General features: G+C 38.3%; 1 protein-coding gene across 1 annotated transcript in view; it reads left to right on the top strand.

Moving 5' to 3' along the window:
- Positions 1–2552: 2552 nt before the first annotated feature.
- The window catches only part of ATF7IP (activating transcription factor 7 interacting protein), a 127757-nt gene continuing 111635 nt past the window's right edge, over positions 2553–18674 (top strand). The window contains exon 1 of the mRNA XM_075552032.1: positions 2553–2739. The gene's annotated coding sequence lies outside the window, so the exon portion shown is untranslated. The remainder of the gene's footprint in view (positions 2740–18674) is intronic.

Genomic DNA, 18674 nt, shown 5'->3' with positions numbered 1-18674 from the left:
ATGTCACTGGATTTGTGTGGCTTTTCTGTTATAGCAGAAATTAAGATAGCGAACCTCTTCGCAAACTGGAAAATAATAATAAACATTACCAAGTTGTGGTTGTGTAAACTTCTTTCTTAATGAGAGTGTGGGAAGAATTTGGAAGGTACTCAGACTGAGCAATTCTGAACCTATTAGACTCCTACTGTACCGGCTGGCTAACCCCTATTGTGCTATTGGTAAAGCGCTGGTGGTGTAGTGGTAAGTTGATTTCCAGCCAATGTAACTCATGTGTAGCCACCACCCATTTATTTTGTGTTTCTACACGAACAGGTTTCGGCTAAGTCCCCATAGTAAGAGAGACCAAGTTAAAAGGTCTGATGATCTATTTCCCAAACCCTTAATAGTTAGCAATGCTCCAGTCTACAACTACTCATGGGGATGATGTAAGACTGAATTGTTCATGGGGCCCACATGAACTGAAGGCCATCTAGTTTTCATTTAGGAGTCTTGTAGTGGTCATGCGTGGGGCTGCTAACCACAAGGGCAGCAGTTTGAAACTACCAGCTGCTCCTTGGGAGAAAGACAGGGCTTTCTACTCCAGTAAACAGTCTCAGAAATTCACAAAGGCAGTTCTACCTTGTCCTATAGGGTCATTTTGAGTCAGCAGTGACTCATGGCAGAGTGAGTTTTCACCTAACACATTGAGCTATTATTATGTACCAGCATTGTTTGAACTGTTTTGCTGGAATTTATTTACAGCCTCAGAAGCCCTAAGGAGCAAGTCTACTCTTTCCTCCAGGGTCATTATGAGTTGGAATCAACTCAGTAGTAAGTTTGGTTTTTCATTTATTCCATTCCCACTTCTCTTATTATTATAGAGTGGAACTGTTAATATTGATAGTAATATTTATCATCACAGAACATTTATTTTATAATTTATTAAGCACTTATGTACTAAATAAACTAGAATAAACAATTATAATTGAGCACCTATATGTAGTTTAAGGAGTCCTGGTAGACCAAGTGGCTAAGCACTGGACAATCAACTCAAAGTTTGGCAGTTCAAACTGAGCCAAAGGCACTTCAGAAGGCAGGTCTGGTGATATGCTCCCCCACAGTAACCATTTTGGAAACCTTAAGGAGCAATTCTAATCTGAATACACCAGGCTCCTAGTCTAGGGTCCTCTCTATTTGATAGCAACTCTAGTTAATTACTCATACACTATGTTCTGTGCTAAATACAAAGTTTAGCAATGCAACAACGTCATGCTAATTGCATCACTTCCTGATCTAGAAGTCCTTTTACCCTCTGGTTAAAGCCCTGCTTTTAGGTCAGAAACGTATTCAATCTAATCTTGTGTGAGATTATCTGTCCTGGGAAGGTACTTCTTATTTCCCAAGTCTGGATTAGGTAATTCTCCTAAAAGCCATTGTGTACTTCAAATAAATCGAAAGGTCCAAATTAGAAAAACAAAGATCAACTACCCTACACTCATCTCTTAGCATCTATAAAAATCTGCTTAGCTCTCTGCATTCCTTCACCAAAATCAAACCCACAGCCGATGCCACTCTTAGTGACATTGCAGGTCCACGCAGAACTGCTCCTGTGAGTTTCCGAGACTGTAAGTCATTGGGGTATCAGAGCGAGTGGTTTTGAACTGTTCACCTTAGTTAGCAGCTCAATGTGTAGCCACTGTACCAGCAGTGCTCCTTCTGCATTCACTCGAGTATGGGTATTTTTTGGACGACAGCACAGTGTTGTACTTATTGTGATGCACTGTAACTCCAGCATAGTTTAAAAACACAATTGCTAAGTAAATCTTGATAAATAGTGAAAAATTACTTAAAACCACAAACTTTACGAATGGTTATTTACAAGGCCTTTCTTTTCAAAAACGCAGTTGTAGTTAGCCCATTATTTAGTCTTTCAGAACTTAACCACAGGCATTATCACCATTTTAGAGGTGAGACAACGGAGTTACATGCTTACTCCAGTCATACAGGCAAGGAGAGCAGGAGCACTTGAACATGGTCCAGATCTCTTTAAACAACAGGGAACTGCTCTCCAACGCAAACTCGCAATACTGCAACCGTTTCTGGGGGAGTGATATTCCTGAGGTGCTTGCTCTGTTAAAGAACAACCAAGGATCTTTGCTCGACGCATTTATATTAATAACTTCAAATTATACTTAAATTATTGATCAGCAAATTAGCAAATATACTTTAGCATCATTTTTCGAAAATCTTTCTCTCAGGTTTTAGTTCTTGCCTACTTACTTCCTCCCTTCCCTGAAGGTGCTCACCAAGTGCTACTCACAAAGAAACAGTAACTAAAAAAAAAACCAACAACAAACCAAAAACAACTCGCGGCAACTGCAGCGCACAGCGCCTCCGCGGGACTCCTTTTTCCTTTTCCACAGCAGGAGGCGGGGCCAAGTGCCCTCATTCAAATAAAAAACCAGGAGATTTGCATGGGGGACGGTCATTCCGCCAGTCTATTGGCCGAGAGAATATAGGCGTGGCCAATAAAACAAGAAGGGAGCTCCGCCCACACTACTTTGCATAACGGCCTCGGCGCGTGTAGGGGAGAAGCGGGTTTGTTTTTGAATCTGCAGAGGCAGCGGCGGCGGCGGCGCGGCGCGGCGGCGCGGCGAGAGGCGCGCGCGAGTGAGGCGGCTACGCGTGTGACGGCGGAGCGGACGGCTCAGTAGGAAGGCAGGAACGTGGTTCCTCCTCCCGGTTTTCCCTCCCGGAAAGGTACCTGTGCATCCCAGGGGCTGATACGGCCACGTTTTGTGGCGGAATGACTGTGTTTCTGAAAAGTGAAGACCGCATTATGGCGGCGCCCGGAGTTGGGAGTGCGCCTGCGCGCTCGCGGCGCTGCGGCCGGCGCTGCATGGGAGCACGTGATCTCGCGGGGTCGGGCTCTAGCTGCAGTCATGCAGCCGCCGGGGCGGTGGCTGCGCAAGCGCAATATTCATGTTCAAGAGCTAATGTTCTGCTGGACGCCATTTGGGTTCTAGATTTATTTTTCATCGTTCTCGAGGGGTTTCCGTCCGTGGCTCGAAATTCTCACGGTTTTCAAGCGAAGCAGTCCTCCTCGGTTGTCCTCCCTTCTCACCACAAACTCATCTTTCCTATTCCTCCGAGAAAATGGGGAGTTGATTTTCTGTGAAAATTAGAGTTGGTGGTGGTTCGCGGTAATTTAGCGTCTAGCATATCGCTGGATGCTGTGTTTAGGGAGATCACACGTTCTTGCACCCCGTCGCGTTTCACGGGAAGTGCATTTATTTGAAGTACATATTTGTAAGTGCATTTTCAACCACGTTTTTACCAGATCTGTTAAGAGAGACGAGGCGTGTTTGCAAAATACAATCAATTTAAGTTTTAGAAGTATAGGGTGCGTTGATGGAGGGAATGTAATCACGTAAGATGTAGTTTAAGGTCAAACCTGTGTCCTGGTGTAAAATTTTAAAAATTTTGATTCTAAGTCGATGAATTATTACTTTTAGGTTGTGTCAGTGTCTCAGCATGCTTACTGATTCTGATATTGTTAATTTGACTTTAAAAAAGAAATAACATGTTCTTCGCATTTTCCTTGTAAGGGTGCGCAAGAAAGAATTTACTTGATAAACTTCGAAAAAAACAAATTCTACAACTGCATACATGTCTTTGTGAGGAATCAATTGGGCCATCAATAAAATTTTTTTATTGCTAATCATACTTACCCATCTTAAGCATTTGTTTATAAGCTATCATTTTGTTTGCTTTTAAAAGTTTTTCTTGTGCTTCTATTTTAGTTTCTTAAAGATCAGGTGTTTATAATGTAAGTAGGCTGTCGCTTATTTTATTTTAAAAGGTGTGTTAGTATATTTAAGTCTTCTATAACTTATCTGAGTTAAATTATATAAGATTTCATTTGGTTCCCCCATTAGGCAAATTCGTAGTTGGTAAATGCCTGTAAACTATTTTAACTACTTTTGTCTCTGATTTTTATTTACCAGTACAGCAATTGATTTCTGCCTGTAGAACCTCAGGGTTGCATTAATATGCTGTTGAAGAAGTGGCTGTGCTGTATAATCCGATTTAGGTTAGGGACATTTTTATTGCTCCAAACAAATACACTTAGTTAACTATGAACTAGATGTGTTTGACAGGCATACTTTGGATTGGTGGATTTGTAAATGATGTCACATGAAATAGAATGACTAGAAAGGTTTTTTTTTTTCTCTTCCAATAGAATGTTAATCTGTCATTGATGTCATTCCTGGAACTCTGACGTCTTCCACAAAGCATTATTTAGAATTTAGAGCCCAATTGTGTAATCTTTCTGAGTGATTATCAAACATTACCCTTCTTCACAGATAGTAAACTCAGGTATTTAAATACTTAAAGTTAACACTAGATTGTATTTTTCAATATTTGTGTGTGTATGTGTGCACACATACACCGTGAAGGAACAAAATCCGTTGATCTTTGAAAATATGGAATATATTTTGGCTTTGAAGTTTTAGTAAGGAATGATGAGTCGTTCTGGTGGTGCAGTGGTAACCAGTTGGACTGTGATCTGCAAGTTCTCCAGCCCTCCTCTGCGGGAGAAAGACAGGGCTTTATACTTCTGTAAAGAGAGCTGGGAAACCTATTAAGTTGCCATGAGTCAGAATGGACTTGATGGCAGTGAATTAGTTATACAAATGATTGTCTGTTAGGTTAATATTGAAAGTCAAAAGGGGTACTTGAAAATGCTGAACAGCGTACAATTAAATATTTATTGGTTGAACAATTTTGCTGTTGTTTCTTCTTAAAAAGACAGATATAGTTGTATAAACTTAAAACTCGGGTCGATGAATTGTCTGAACGAGCCCTGGTAGAACTTTGGAAAAAGCATTGGGATACTAACCAAAAGGTTGTTGGTTCAAACCCCCCGGCACTCAATGGAGGCAGATCAGGCAGTCTGCTTCTATTAAGATTGCCAGACTTAGAAATGCTAAGACTGAATTTTACCTTGTTTTATAGGGTTAACGTGAGTTGGAATCGGCTCAATGGCAATGAGTTATTCTCTCAATAGTAAACATATTTTGAAATTTTTTTTGGTAGTCGATGCCACAAAATATTAATATTGTAGCACATGTGAACATTAATACTAGGTTTTCTAGGAATGAATGCTATGTGGGGTTATTTAAAACTTTTCTAATTTCCAGTTTAAGAAATTTTAATTATCATAATCATTTACTTTGAATAATCAAGGCATAAACTATTAAAGTTTTGTTTAGGCCTTAAACCATGCCTCGTACAAGTGAGAAATGTTATATTTAAGAGTTTTACTTATAGCACATATAGAAAATGTTGAAAATAGCAATATTCAGAAATACATGATAAAGGTTTTGGTGTTTTTGTGATCATGCTTTATTGGCTGATCAGCTTATCAATATTTCTTGGTTGATTAATTTATTAGTATTAATCTATCAGTTGGTTTTCATTGGGAATATAATTTATTCTTAAACTTTAAATTATTAATATCTTTTCATTTCATTATTTTTCCAAAGATTACTTATATAAGTTTGTGGAAATTTCCCAAATTATGAAATAGCTTTTAAGCATATGTTTAAATGTCTATCTAATTTTGTTATATCAACTGAGACATAGTAGGCATTTCTTTTTTTTTTTTTTTTAAACATTTTATTAGGGGCTCATACAGCTCTTATCACAATCCATACATATACATAGATCAATTGTATAAAGCACATCTAGGCTTTTCTTATTGTTGAAAATTTGACTTGTTTTTCCCATTTCTCTACTACAGTGAACATCTTTGTGTGTCACACTCTAATCTATATCTTTGAAATTACTGCTTCAGAGAGCTTTTAAGTTGCCACGTTGATACAATTTAGTTTTACTAAAAAGCATTTCAAATGTCACTATAAATTTGATGGGTGCAAATTACTTTGTCTCATTGGCATGGAGTCAATGCTCACTCATAGCAACCCGACCCCACTGGGTTTCCGAAACTATACGTGTTCCAGGACTAGACAGCGGCATTTTCCACGTGGAGCTGCTAATGTTTTCGAACTGCCACCACTTGGATCACAGTTCAATGCCTAGTAGCTCGTTATTTCTTTTTTTGGTAACTATTAAAATTAACCTAAAAATTTTTTAATATATGCATTTTCTTAGATTTGGAATTTGTTGTTTGAGGCTTTTTGGGGCCTGTTTTTCTATACTATCTGTTAATGTTTTTCTTAATGTGATTTTATTATCCATGCTATCCCTTTCTATCTGTTGCATCATTTTATTCTTAAGTTTACCAATTACTTTTAAAAATTATGTATGGTTTTATATATTTAGAGGTTTAAAGTTATGTAGTAAAGTGCACTTACTGCTTGTTTCTCTGCCTAGAAGATATTAAGCATGTGAAATAATTTGAATATTCATCTATATGGTTTATTTTTATTTTTTGTCCATTTTCTTAAAAAAACCTCGACTTTTTAATCTTCATGGCGTTTATTCTGACATACTGTGTTACTGGTCACTGGTTTCATTTTTCCCATATTCAGAATTTCATGTTGGCAGTCCACCCTTTCTCAGATTGTTTGAGTTGTTCTGTTGATCACTGTAGGCTTTGCTTGGTCTGTTGGTTCTATTTTATTAACCAATTGTGTATTGGCCTTTAAGGCATTTGGTGAATTTCATGGATACCTTATAGAATCCTGGAGGTGTACTGGGTTATGTTTCTGATCGCAAGGATAACAGTTCAATTCCACCAGCTGCTGGAGGGTGGGATAGGAAGATGAAGCTTTCTGATCCTATAAAGATTTATAGCAGTTCCACTTTATCCTGTAAGGTTGCTATGAATCAGAATCAACTTGGTAGTGGGAGTTGGTGGAAGCATTCCTTGGAATTATATACAGTTTATCAGTGCAGTATGTACAGAAATATTAAGCATGTGAAATAATTTGTTAGCTTCTTCAGGGAATGTATTATATTGAAGTCTAAAAGGCGTTTACAATCCATGTAGCTGGGCCTCAGTCTTAAAACCACACAACTCTTGTAGCTCTGTCGTCCTAGATGTGGGGTCATGGTGGTGCACCATTTACAGTGATTGACAGGCAGCTGAAAGGGAGACCGTTTGAATCCACTTACCTCGCTGGAGGAGAAAGACAGGACTGTCTGTAACTGTAAAAATGTACCTTCTGAGGACTGCTCTGTTCCATAAGGTTGCTCTAGTGTAAAATCAACTCAGTTGCAGTAGACTCGTAGACAGACCTATTTGTCATTGGGTCAGGAGCCTTGGTGGCATTGGTTACCAAAGACAAGATGGTACTTTCATTGAGGAGCTACAGCTGAGAAACTCACAGGGGCAGTTCTGTAGGCTGGTATGGTTGGCATCAACTTGATGGCAGGTTTTTTTTGAGTCATTGGGTTGTGCCTGAGCTGTGGTGACTCATGCACACAGAAGCTGCCTGCCTGGTCCTTGGCCGTCCCTGTGACAGCTTGTTGATTGAACCGTTGGAACCCATTGGTCTTCTTTGTGACCACTTTTTGGAATTATATTACCAGATCTTCCTGTCCTGCCTTAGTTTGTAAGCACCTTTGAAACCTGTACATAGTTTTCTTAACTGGTCTTGTCTGTTGTTTTTTGTAGATTAGATTAGCTTTACATTATTTGGGTTATATTTTTAAAAAGCCAGTTATATTGAAGTTTCTATTAGAATTGCATTGGTGCGAACTTGCTTTTTTTTAATACTTTTTGTTTTCCTTTATTGATGAATATAATGCATACTTACAGATCCTGCAGCGTGTACTGTTTTTAGAAACAGAATACTGTGACATTTCATTAAGATACCATTTTACTGGTTTCCTTGTATTTATATAACAAGGGTCTATTGGGAGAGGATAGAGGACTATATTTCTATTTTTAGTCTACTTTAGGACATGGCAATATGAATACAACTATGTTAGAAATGAGAGAAGTAGATTTACTTAAAACCATTAAGAAAATAGACTCTTTTGAGGGAAGAATTTTTTTAAACATTTTTTAGGGGCTCATACAACTCTTATCACAATCCATACATATACATACATCAATTGTGTAAAGCACATCTGTACATTCTTTGCCCTAATCATTTTCTTTTTTTTCCTCTTTTCTTTTTTTACATTTTATTAGGGGCTCATACAGCTCTTATCACAATCCATACATATACATACATCAATTGTATAAAGCACATCTGCACATTCCCTGCCCCAATCATTCTCAAAGCATTTGCTCTCCACTTAAGCCCTTTGCATCAGGTCCTCTTTTTTTTTCCCCTCCCTCCCCGCTCCCCCCACCCTCATGTGCCCTTGGTAATTTATACATTGTTCTTTTGTCATATCTTGCCCTATTCAGAGTCTCCCTTCCCCCCCTTCTCTGCTGTCCATCTCCCAGGGAGGCGCTCACATATGGATCCTTGTAATCAGTTCCCCCTTTCCAACCCACTCACCCTCTACTTTGAGGGAAGAATTTTGAAAAGAAACTCCTTTTCAGACCAGGATGGAGCCTAATTCTTAAAGAGTAAATATAAAAACCTTTTAGTTTCTCATGAGGATGTTTTCTTAATTACTAGTTTTACCGTTCTCCATTAAATCTTTATTTTGAGTATGTGAAAATATGTGTTAATAGTGATATATTTCAGTTATATAAATTCTTTTGTGACAATAGGATTAAGTATGGCAACATGTACAAATGTGCTTGATCAATTGATGTATGGATTGCTGGAAGATACCCTATGAAATGATTATTGATAATTAAAAAGGATTAAGTAATTCTGGGCATTCACAGCATTTGACAGTTCGTTAGAGTACTTAGAAAAATTACATATTAGTGGAGTTTTTCTTTTAATATGCTTGCCCATTTGGCTTTCTTTTGTTTTGGGGGCACAGAGAGGCTTTCTTAGATTTGTTTAGAAATCCCAAGACAGTTTAAAAGTCAATTTTCAAATTTTTTTTCTCAGGTGCCCTTCTAGCTACAGTTAAGGTGGAAGCAAGCCAGAGGGATGTAGGATCCAAAGCAAGAGTGAATTGTGCTAAAGTTGCTCAGCACAACTACAGAGATATGAAACACCTGAAAGTGAAAGATGTCACTTGCTTAATCACACTAAGGAACATGCTGGGACTATGTCAAGATGGCTACCTGCGATTGGGGCCCTAGTCCTTGTGGGTTGATCTGATATCTGATTTGTTTTCCCACCTGGAGACTCATTCTGCATTTGATTAGACTATTACATCTTAAATGACACAACAGGACAAAAACAAAGACAACATTATCTGGATGAAGGAAATCATTAGCAGGAGGCCAAAATGGTGTCCAAGGATTCAATTAGGACAGTAAATAAGGCATAGAACAAAGCAAACTCACAAATTCATGATAGATGGCAGATCAGTATGTCACAGTTACAAGTGGGACTACAGAAGCAGACCATATTTGGGACATGTAAATTATGTTGAATATTATGAAGAGCTTCCAAAATTGATCCAGTGCCTTCTAACAAGGCAATCAGGATATGACTGAAGGGCATGATTCATGACTGTATGACTCCCGGTACTGCCTGTCAATGGCACATACAGACAAGCCCCTAAAGGGAAACTGCCCTCCATGTGTTGTCTGGAGAGAGGTGGAGGCCTTCCACTTTCCAATGCACTCTGCCTGAAGGCAAGATTGTTCTCATCCATAGTTAATGACCAGGAAGGAATTCATTCAGTTGAGATTTAATCTAATTGGGAGATCTGCAAATGCATTATGGGTTTTCACTGTGGTCCTCAGCTTTCTGCAAATAGGTGCTCAGAATTTAAGCTCTAATACAATTTCCATGTCTGATCATGGATTATATTACTAATAATCTTTTGTTCATACTCGTGCATTTGTTCAGGCTGGTGCATTTCTTTTGCATGGACTTAGCTAACACTTCACTTAAATGACTGCTTGTTTTAAGATAAGCCTTTAAAACTCCAGATGTTATTCTTTCTGGGGACTGCCTGGTTTCTTCATCATATTTTCCTTTCTGCCAATTTCATCATGATTACTGAATTAGTTCTTGTTTTACCACAAATATCAAAGGTGATTGCTAATCCGCAGATCACAGTAGAGGTGGTGACTTGAGTCACACTCTCAAGTAGATATATCTCAGATATATCCCACCTTAATACTTCATTAGCACAACAGATAACTCAGTCCCAAATGGTATAATAACCACAGGGGCTAGGATTTATAATAAATCACAAAAATGGCCATATAATGTAATTAAATATACTGCAATATTGATGTAGAAAGAACAGAAGTTTTGTTTTGAGAACTGGGCAGTAAATGTCTTCCACTAATCCTGTCTGTAAAATAGATGCCACGTAACTTTCATGGGGTTATTTGAGGATTAATAAGATAGGGTCTATAAAAAATTTAGTAATCCTGCCTGATAAATTTCTTTTTTTTCGCTTTAGTCAACTGATTAATCAGTTAATTGTTTATGCCTATATATTAAAAGGCATCTTTGTCCATGGAAGGAGCCCTCGTGGCACAGTGGTTGAGCGCTCAGTTGCTAACGGAAAAGCCAGAGGTTTGAACCCACCAGCTGCTTTGTAGGAGAAAGATGTGACAATCTGCTTTCCTGTCTCCTTGGGCTCATTGGCAGGCTAGTTGCATGCTGTTAAGTACCATCATTTTGAGGTCTGCTATTATACTTGCCCCTTTTCATCAAGCGAAGCTTTGGTGGCATAGTGGTTATGCTTTGGGCTGCTAACTGCCTCCGCAGGTCAAAATCATCAGCCACTCCATGGGAGAATTTACTCCCATAAAGATTTACAGTCAAACGCACAGAGGTGTTCTGCTCTGTCTTTTAGGGTCACTGTGAGTTATAATTGACTTGGTGGTGAGTTTTTCATCAAGTCAACACCAGGGGCTGAAGAACATAATAATTCATATATGAATAACCTTTCTTTTGCATGAAATCAACCTGAGATGACTGCTTGCTCTTTTTTTTTAAACAAGCTTTTTAAGATAGTCACTATCCGTACAGTAACTGGGCACCATGCTATTACTAGTTTTTTATAATGCCATATTAGTAGGGCTCATCTTCAAGGTGAGCTGGTATCAGAGTTTATGGGAGCAGACAGTTGGCAATAGAGGAACAGTTCTCATACAAGTGTTGACTGTTGGAACTGGCATGTATTGCCAAAGGACTATAGAAGGGAACAGGCAGAGGAGTTGTCAATTTACATGGATGGGATAAGCATTTCATAGCATATTTAGTTATACATGTAGTAATTATTTGATTATTTTAAGTAATGTGATTATTTCAGTTTGTAATAATGATAATACAATAATTACATTATTACAGTTTATAATAACGAGTGCAGCCAAGAACCCATAACATCGGGTAACCAACAAAAATAGCCTAGAAGAGGTGAGTCATTGTGGTGAGTGTGAAATTGCTATGGTTCTTCTATAACAGTCTAGTTGAACTCCCACCCTCTGCCTGGTTGGGAACATGCAAATAGGGTGTAGAAAACTTTAAACTTGGAAATGGGTCAGTTTTACCATTCTGTTGAGTATTCTTTTATAGGTGAGATGGTTGAGCCCATCCCAGAAGCAGGGAGGGGTTCTCATGACTGTCAGAAATGAAGGACTGCTAATGGAATGTATGTAAGACCCTTGCCTGAAGTTGCAGGGGCAGCAGAGATACTAGAAGCCATAGCACCAAGAACATGAGGTAGCAGAGACCTGTGTCCAGACTATGAGATAGATAGCCAGGGAGAGGCATGGCTGAGGCTGCGGACCAGACAGACATGATGGAGAAGCTCTGTTTCAGACAAAAGGACCAAATCCTTAATGTTTTCTGATCCTGATTTGTGGTAGCCTTGGTGGTACTGTCAGTTAAACATTGGCCTGTTGACTGAAAAGTCAGCAATTCCAACCCAAGAGCTGCTCCGTGGGAAAATATAAAGCTTTTTGTTCCTATCAAGACTTACAATTTCAGAAACTCTAGGGAACCAGTTCTATTCTGCCCTACACAATTGTCAGTCTGCATCAACTCTATGGAAATCCAGTTATTTAATAAGCCATGAAACTCTGAGTATGATCTGTGAGTTCTGTTGAATCCAGCAGAGCAGAAGAGTGCCATGGAAGGAATGATTGGTTTTCACATAGGATAAAGAAGGATGGAGGAAGGTGACTTGTCTTACATCTGCATTATCCTTGGGCAGAAGTGGTGTTGGATTCTCTGAGGAAATCCAATGTGGCCCCCAAATCATCATCTTTAGGGTCATATGAGGGGATACCCCCTAAAAATCCCAGAATTTTTCCTCAAAGTTATGTATTTAAATTTTTTACAAAACAATCTTATCACCTTCAAAGTACTCTCAATTGTGTTTCATACATTTGTCAATCTGTGATTCCATTCTTGGAAACATTTTTCAAATTCATTTGTTTGTGTGACTGACAACACCTCCCTCATTTTTTTCACCTCTTCTACATTGTCAAATCACTGTCCTTTCATGCCCCTCTGCATTCGTGGAAACATAAAGAAGTCACATGGAGCCAGGTCAGGTGAGTAAGGTACGTGGGGCAAGAGAGGCATGCTGTTTTGTGCCACAAAACTGGTGCACAGATGATTGTGAGCAGGTGCATTGTTGTGGTGGCAAAACCAGTCCACTCTCTGCCACAAATCAGGCCGTTTTTGTCACACGCTGTTATGCCCTCTTTTTAGAACCTCTAAACTAGTGGTTCTCAACCTTTCTAATGCCAAAACTCTTTAATACAGTTCCTCATGTTGTGGTGACCCCCCAACCATAAAATTATTTTCATTGCTACTTCATAACTAACTTTGCTACTGTTATGAATTGTAATGTAAATATCTGATAGGCAGGATGTACTTTTATTGTTTCAAATTGAACATAATTAAAGCATGATTCATCACAAAACAATATGTAATTATTGTGAAATACTTATTTCTACTAACAAATAAATGAAATTTTGTCTTGAAGCATGGTATAGCATGGGTAACAGTAACTGCATGTGGGCGGACCTGCCTGGAGGTGGATAGAGGAGCGGTGTCTTGGTTCCTAAGAACATGTCTTAGGCGACCCCTGTGAAAGGGTTCATTTGACCCCCGAAGTGGTCATGACCCACTGGTTGAGAACTGCTCTAAATAGAAAGTCTGACCTGGTAGAATGAAGTCCATTGAGCATTTTTTGTGGGAGTGAGGTGCGGTACCCCCTCTTATTTAACTAGAGGGGCTTTTGGCAAATTTGCTTAATGTTTTACTTTCTTTCCACTGTGGCATTTAATCCAAGCAGAGCATAACCTTAGTGTGAACTTCACTTTGTTGAGCTAAAATAAAACCCAAAGCTATTCTGTTACCTAGTACACCTTTATTAGCTAGGGGAACTGGATTACTGATGACCTGCTATTTTGTCTTCAGTATCATCTGCAATTTGAGCCATGGTTGCTGGCAAGGTAGGATGGATTTTTCAAGTTGGACCACACCATGCGAGGGTAAAAAGACTTGGAGAATTGCTCACCCTTTTCTAGATTGTTAATCTATAACCTAATAGTTAAAATACTACAGTTTGATAAAGGAAGTGGTAACAGATCTGAATTTTCATCTTCAGATTGGGAAAGGGATACAAAACCTACATTCAGTCAAATTCCTGTTGCAAACCTCCTGCAATTGATTCAGTTTTGACTCAGTGACCCTACAGGAGAGAGTTGTACTGCCACTTGTTTTCTTAGATTACAAATCTTAATGGGAGCAGGCAGCCTGGTGGAACTTTCAGCCCAGTGTTTAATCTGTGCCCCCAGGGACCCTTAGAAGATATGAAACCTAAGATCTGTGGTTCCACTTTCTGCTCCATACTGAGGACAATCTATTATGAGGACACTAAATTACACTGCTCTGGACTCAGCCACTTCTGGCTACCCAGGACCAGCCCAGGTTGTGTCCTATCCCTGCTGCCCCACTCAGGTCCCCCACATCCATCAGTCTGACACCTAGCATCTCAGGGAGAACACCCCCCTCTCCCTGGAAAGTGAAGTGCTGTGCAATAGCTTCCTTTCTATTCACACACAGGATTTGACAGTCTAGGATCCTGCCAGGGGCTTAGGTGGTGGTGCTGACAGATGTACGTTGCTAGTGTTCAGAATTTTTGGAGGGTAGGAGCTTTTTAAACTATTGTCATAAATGTGAAATGTCAGATAATGAAATAATTGATAAGTGAGGGGTAGGTGTAATAGATACTTGGGACATTCTGTACTAAGGTTCTCTGGATGTTTATTTCCGTAGATTTAATTCCTGATCTCTACAATTTGTTCTTAAGTACAGAAGTAGCAAGGCTCTTTACTGAGTTCATTTCTTGAGTCTAGTTTGTTCTAATTTGGCATGGTGATCTGTATATTTGGGGCATAGATGTTATCTTTAGAATTTTACTCACTTTCCGATGGATTTTCCTTTGTCTTTTTTGTGTAAGAATGTAGAACCTTGTTTCCTATGTCTCAAACTGCTATAAGAAACAGGGACACCTTTAGTTTTCCGATAAAGGATACATATGAAGTATTTTTCGAGACCAATCTATGTTTGAAAAATGTTATTCTCTATTTTGAAATGCTTGACTAATAGTTTGGCTGGGTATAGAATTCTAGAATGGAAATATTTTTTCAGGATTTTAAAGTCATTACTCTCTTAACTTTTTGCATCTATTATTAGTCTTAAGATATTTGAAGTCATTCCTATTTCTGATTGCTTCTTCAGTAGCAACTTGTATATTTTGAAATTTCACTGCAACGCCGTGCTTTAGTGTGGGTCTGTTTTATACTGCTTACTGGTTATTCATTAGTCTCTAGCCTGGGCAACTCTTGTACTTCAGCTCTGGAAAGTTTCCTAAGTTATTTCATTGGTGGTGTCTTTTTTCATTTATGTCATTCTGTCATTCCAGTTAGAATTTTGGAGGGATCATCTGTAATTTTGTTACATAATTTTTTGTGTGTACTTACAACTTTGTTTTCAACTTATAAATCAGCAAGATTTGTAAAGTATTATATAGTCCTGTTGATTTTTCCTATTGTGTTATTATCACATATACTTGAGTATAAGCTGAGTTTTTCAGCACCTTTTTAATGCATTTTTTGTGATAAAATTAGGTGCTTCAGCTGATATTTGGGTCAGATTATAGTAGAGTATATACATTAATTTCTATGCTCTGAGTATCCTTTGCCTATAGTTTCCCATACTTGAGTTAGGAAGGTGACTTATTCTTATTCATAAATATTAATGATTTTTTAAAAAGTTCTTATTGCGTAATTCCCCCCTCTAATTTGCATCTTTATTTTCTTTAAAAAATTTTGTTAAAAAAAATTTTTGGATCTTTATTTTCTATGTTAGAGCCTTCACCTAATTGCTTTCCATTTCTTTGACTGCATAATGTGATGTGAGACACTAACAAGATGGAGTTTCTGAATTTGTCAGGTTATAATTTCATAGTAAGATGTTCTGGGAAGACCGTTTTGGGGGAATGCCAATACATCCTTTGAAGTTTTATTTATTTATTATTTTTGGTGGCTAATCAGATACTCCCAGAGAAAAGTCTTTCGTTTTCATACATGGGGAAAATAAGAGTCTAACTGCAGCATTATGGGAGATTAGACTGGGATCTAGTCAGCTGTCAGCGCTTCCCTTTTGGTATGGTGCTTGCATTTTTAACTATGGCTACTATTATCAGACGAGGGTTGGAGACAGTGGTTACTCAGTTGAATGCTTTTGTAGAGGACATTTAGGATAGCTCACTACCCCTCAAACAGTTTTCACTATTCCATTTTAGAGCTACATCATCTTTATGTCACTTATACTCCCATGTTTTCAGGGTTCTTCTAGTCCTGTCTTTTGAGGATTCTGCATTGTAAAACAACATCATTCTTAACCTCCCTGGCGGTAATTCCGAGGGTGGCTCAAGGTAAATGTTAACTGGGTATTAAAGTTTATTATCATACCTGGAATGTCTACTAGAGAGATTAAAATGAGTAATTTCTTAAGAATTACAGTCCTACAATATAAAACACCAAATTTTATGCAAAACAATGTACTGTTTTGGGTACAAAATTACTGACATATTTAGACCTTCAGGGGATTAATTTGTCCCCACTACATCTTGGAGTTTGGAGGTTTGTTGACAAGTTAGGCACCCCTGGTCTTGCTTACTTTGAAAATATTTATAGCTATTATCTCTTTTCTTTCTGTTATTGAGGATTTGTGTCTGAAATGGATTTATGCCTTTAGTTTTTGTGAAGTTTAAAGATGGAGTGAAGGTTGGAGTTGTAAGTTTGCTATTTTGACCATAGGTTCCCAACCTTATTTGGTCTACTTACTGTCTTTCTTTTAGGGAAGCCATTACTCAGCACTCCTAGTAATTAAATGCTGTTGTACTATGGCTCGTATAGCCCAGGATAACATGGAGCTATCTGCTTTTGAACTCTTTTGAACAACTTTGCCCCCTCACCCTGGGAATATTCTAGTGTCCGCCATGTCCCCCCCCTCCCCCCGCACTCCTGGGTGGTTTGGGAAACACTAATCTTGACATCCTATTGACATGCCTTTTCTCTTTTAAGATATATATGCCTGATAATGGATGTATTTCTCAAACACAGTAAAACATTTTATTGTGCTTTTGCGGGATTTGCATATGTCAAGTTTTCTATATATCTGTATCTGTAATAGTTGGCTAGACTTAATTCCATTTAGGTTTTTTTCCCCCTCATTACTACTTATAGGACTCCTGGCAAATAGTTAGATTTTCTGTTCGTAAAAATGTGGGAGTAGATCAATTGTACTGTTTGTTTTATCTTCATTTTAAGAGTGAAATTGAAGAAAATAAAAAGAACTAAGTGAGAAGTGCTAGTTCCTATTTAGAGAAAAATACTGGGTAGTCATGTGAAAGATTTACCTAACATCAGAAATTGCTTCCAAGTATGTGTGGTTTACAAAAAAATGGATCCGATCTACAACAAATTTGTAAGATGATGTATGATATTGTACAATATATTATTTTCTTTCTTAGAATATAGTAACGTTTCAAAGTAGATTCCTTTTAACATTTACTATGACTCAGCCCATAGTAGCTCCTCTAGTGGAAGTGGTAGTTTTATTAGGTGCCATTGAGTAGATTCTGACTCATAGCAACCCTGTGTGACAAAATCGAACCACCTTATCAAGTTTTTGAGGTAATTTTTATGGGGGGATAGTACCATGCACTTCTCCTGGCGAGCCTTGGGGTGGGTTTGAACCACCACCAGCTTTTTGTTAGAAGCCAAGCACATCTGTGGTAAAATACTGTAAACTGAAAAGTTCTTTACAAAAGGTAATTTCCTAGCTTGGATTCTAAAGTGCAAAAGATTGTAGTGTTGTCAGGGATGGCAGTTAGATTTTATGTCAGCTTGCATCCATGTGAAAGTGGATCACAGCCTGATATTGCCTCTTTGGGGGTGGCTGGGAGGAGAGGGGTCTTTTCTGTAAGAGAAACAGTGAAAACTTCCCTTCTTTCACCCTTCACCTTCATCCTTGTTGGGACTTTGTCTGCCTCCATGGGGCAGCCACGTGGGGACTGCTGATCCTGGGAGCTAACCTCCGAGCTGTCGGTGCCTTGCTATGATCTCACATGTTGGATCCACTGGACTCTCCAATTGCCCGCATGTGATCTCCATGCATTCTGCTCCTGTATCATTGGTCTTTGGTTATGTAAGTGTAAAGAGGCCCTGACTGTCATTGGACTGGACCCATGGACTTGAGTTGTACTGGGCTCGGATGCCTTCTTGATACAAAATTACCTATTTATATAAAGTTCTTCTTTATACACGTACAATTTTGCTGGTTTTGTTTCTCTAGACAACTCAGCTTACCTGGAACCCTATAGTTAAGTGGTTATGTTTTGTAGAAAGTATAAGTTGGAATCCTATAATAAACATTCTTAAAGATGTAGAAATGTAAGATTTCTGTGATAGAATGAAAATGTTAAATTTGACTTTTAAATCACCATCTATTGAGAAAATCAAATTTTGTATTTTATAGTACTTAAGAGAATGGCAGGTGAGATTGATTTTTTTCATTTTAAGCAACGATAGATAAAGATATAATGAAATGTGAGTATAATGATGGCATGCATAAAAATCTTGAGGGAGAAATTGTATCTCCTAAGAAAGACTAAGGAAAGGATTGTCAGTGAATAGATGATTTAAGTTGAAGGATACAAATGATTTATTGGCTGGCTGAACTAGGGTGGGATCTCTGGGAAATAGGGTAAAGCATGAGCAAAGGCACATAAAAAGTAATGATGTTTTAAAAAAATCATTTTATTGGGGCTTATACAACTCTTATCATAATCCATAAATACATCAATTGTGTAAAGCACACTTACATTCGTTGCCCGCATCATTCTCAAAATTCACTTTCCACTTGGGTTCCTGGAATCAGCGCCTCATTTTCCTTTTTTCCCTCCCCCTCCCTTCCTGCCCCCCCTCATGAATTCTTGATAATTTATAAATTATTATTTTATCTTATCTTACACTGACGGCGTTTAAAACTTAAGCAGTGGTGTTCATAGCAGTGGTCTTAGCTGTCTGAATAATGGTCTATAACCATTTCATCTTTCTAATCTCTTTCCAACAGGTACAGAAATAGAAA

This window comes from Tenrec ecaudatus, chromosome 6 (assembly GCF_050624435.1).
Source record: "Tenrec ecaudatus isolate mTenEca1 chromosome 6, mTenEca1.hap1, whole genome shotgun sequence".
NCBI classification, from domain to species: domain Eukaryota; kingdom Metazoa; phylum Chordata; class Mammalia; order Afrosoricida; family Tenrecidae; genus Tenrec; species Tenrec ecaudatus.
This window is presented reverse-complemented; position numbering and strand designations above follow the sequence as displayed.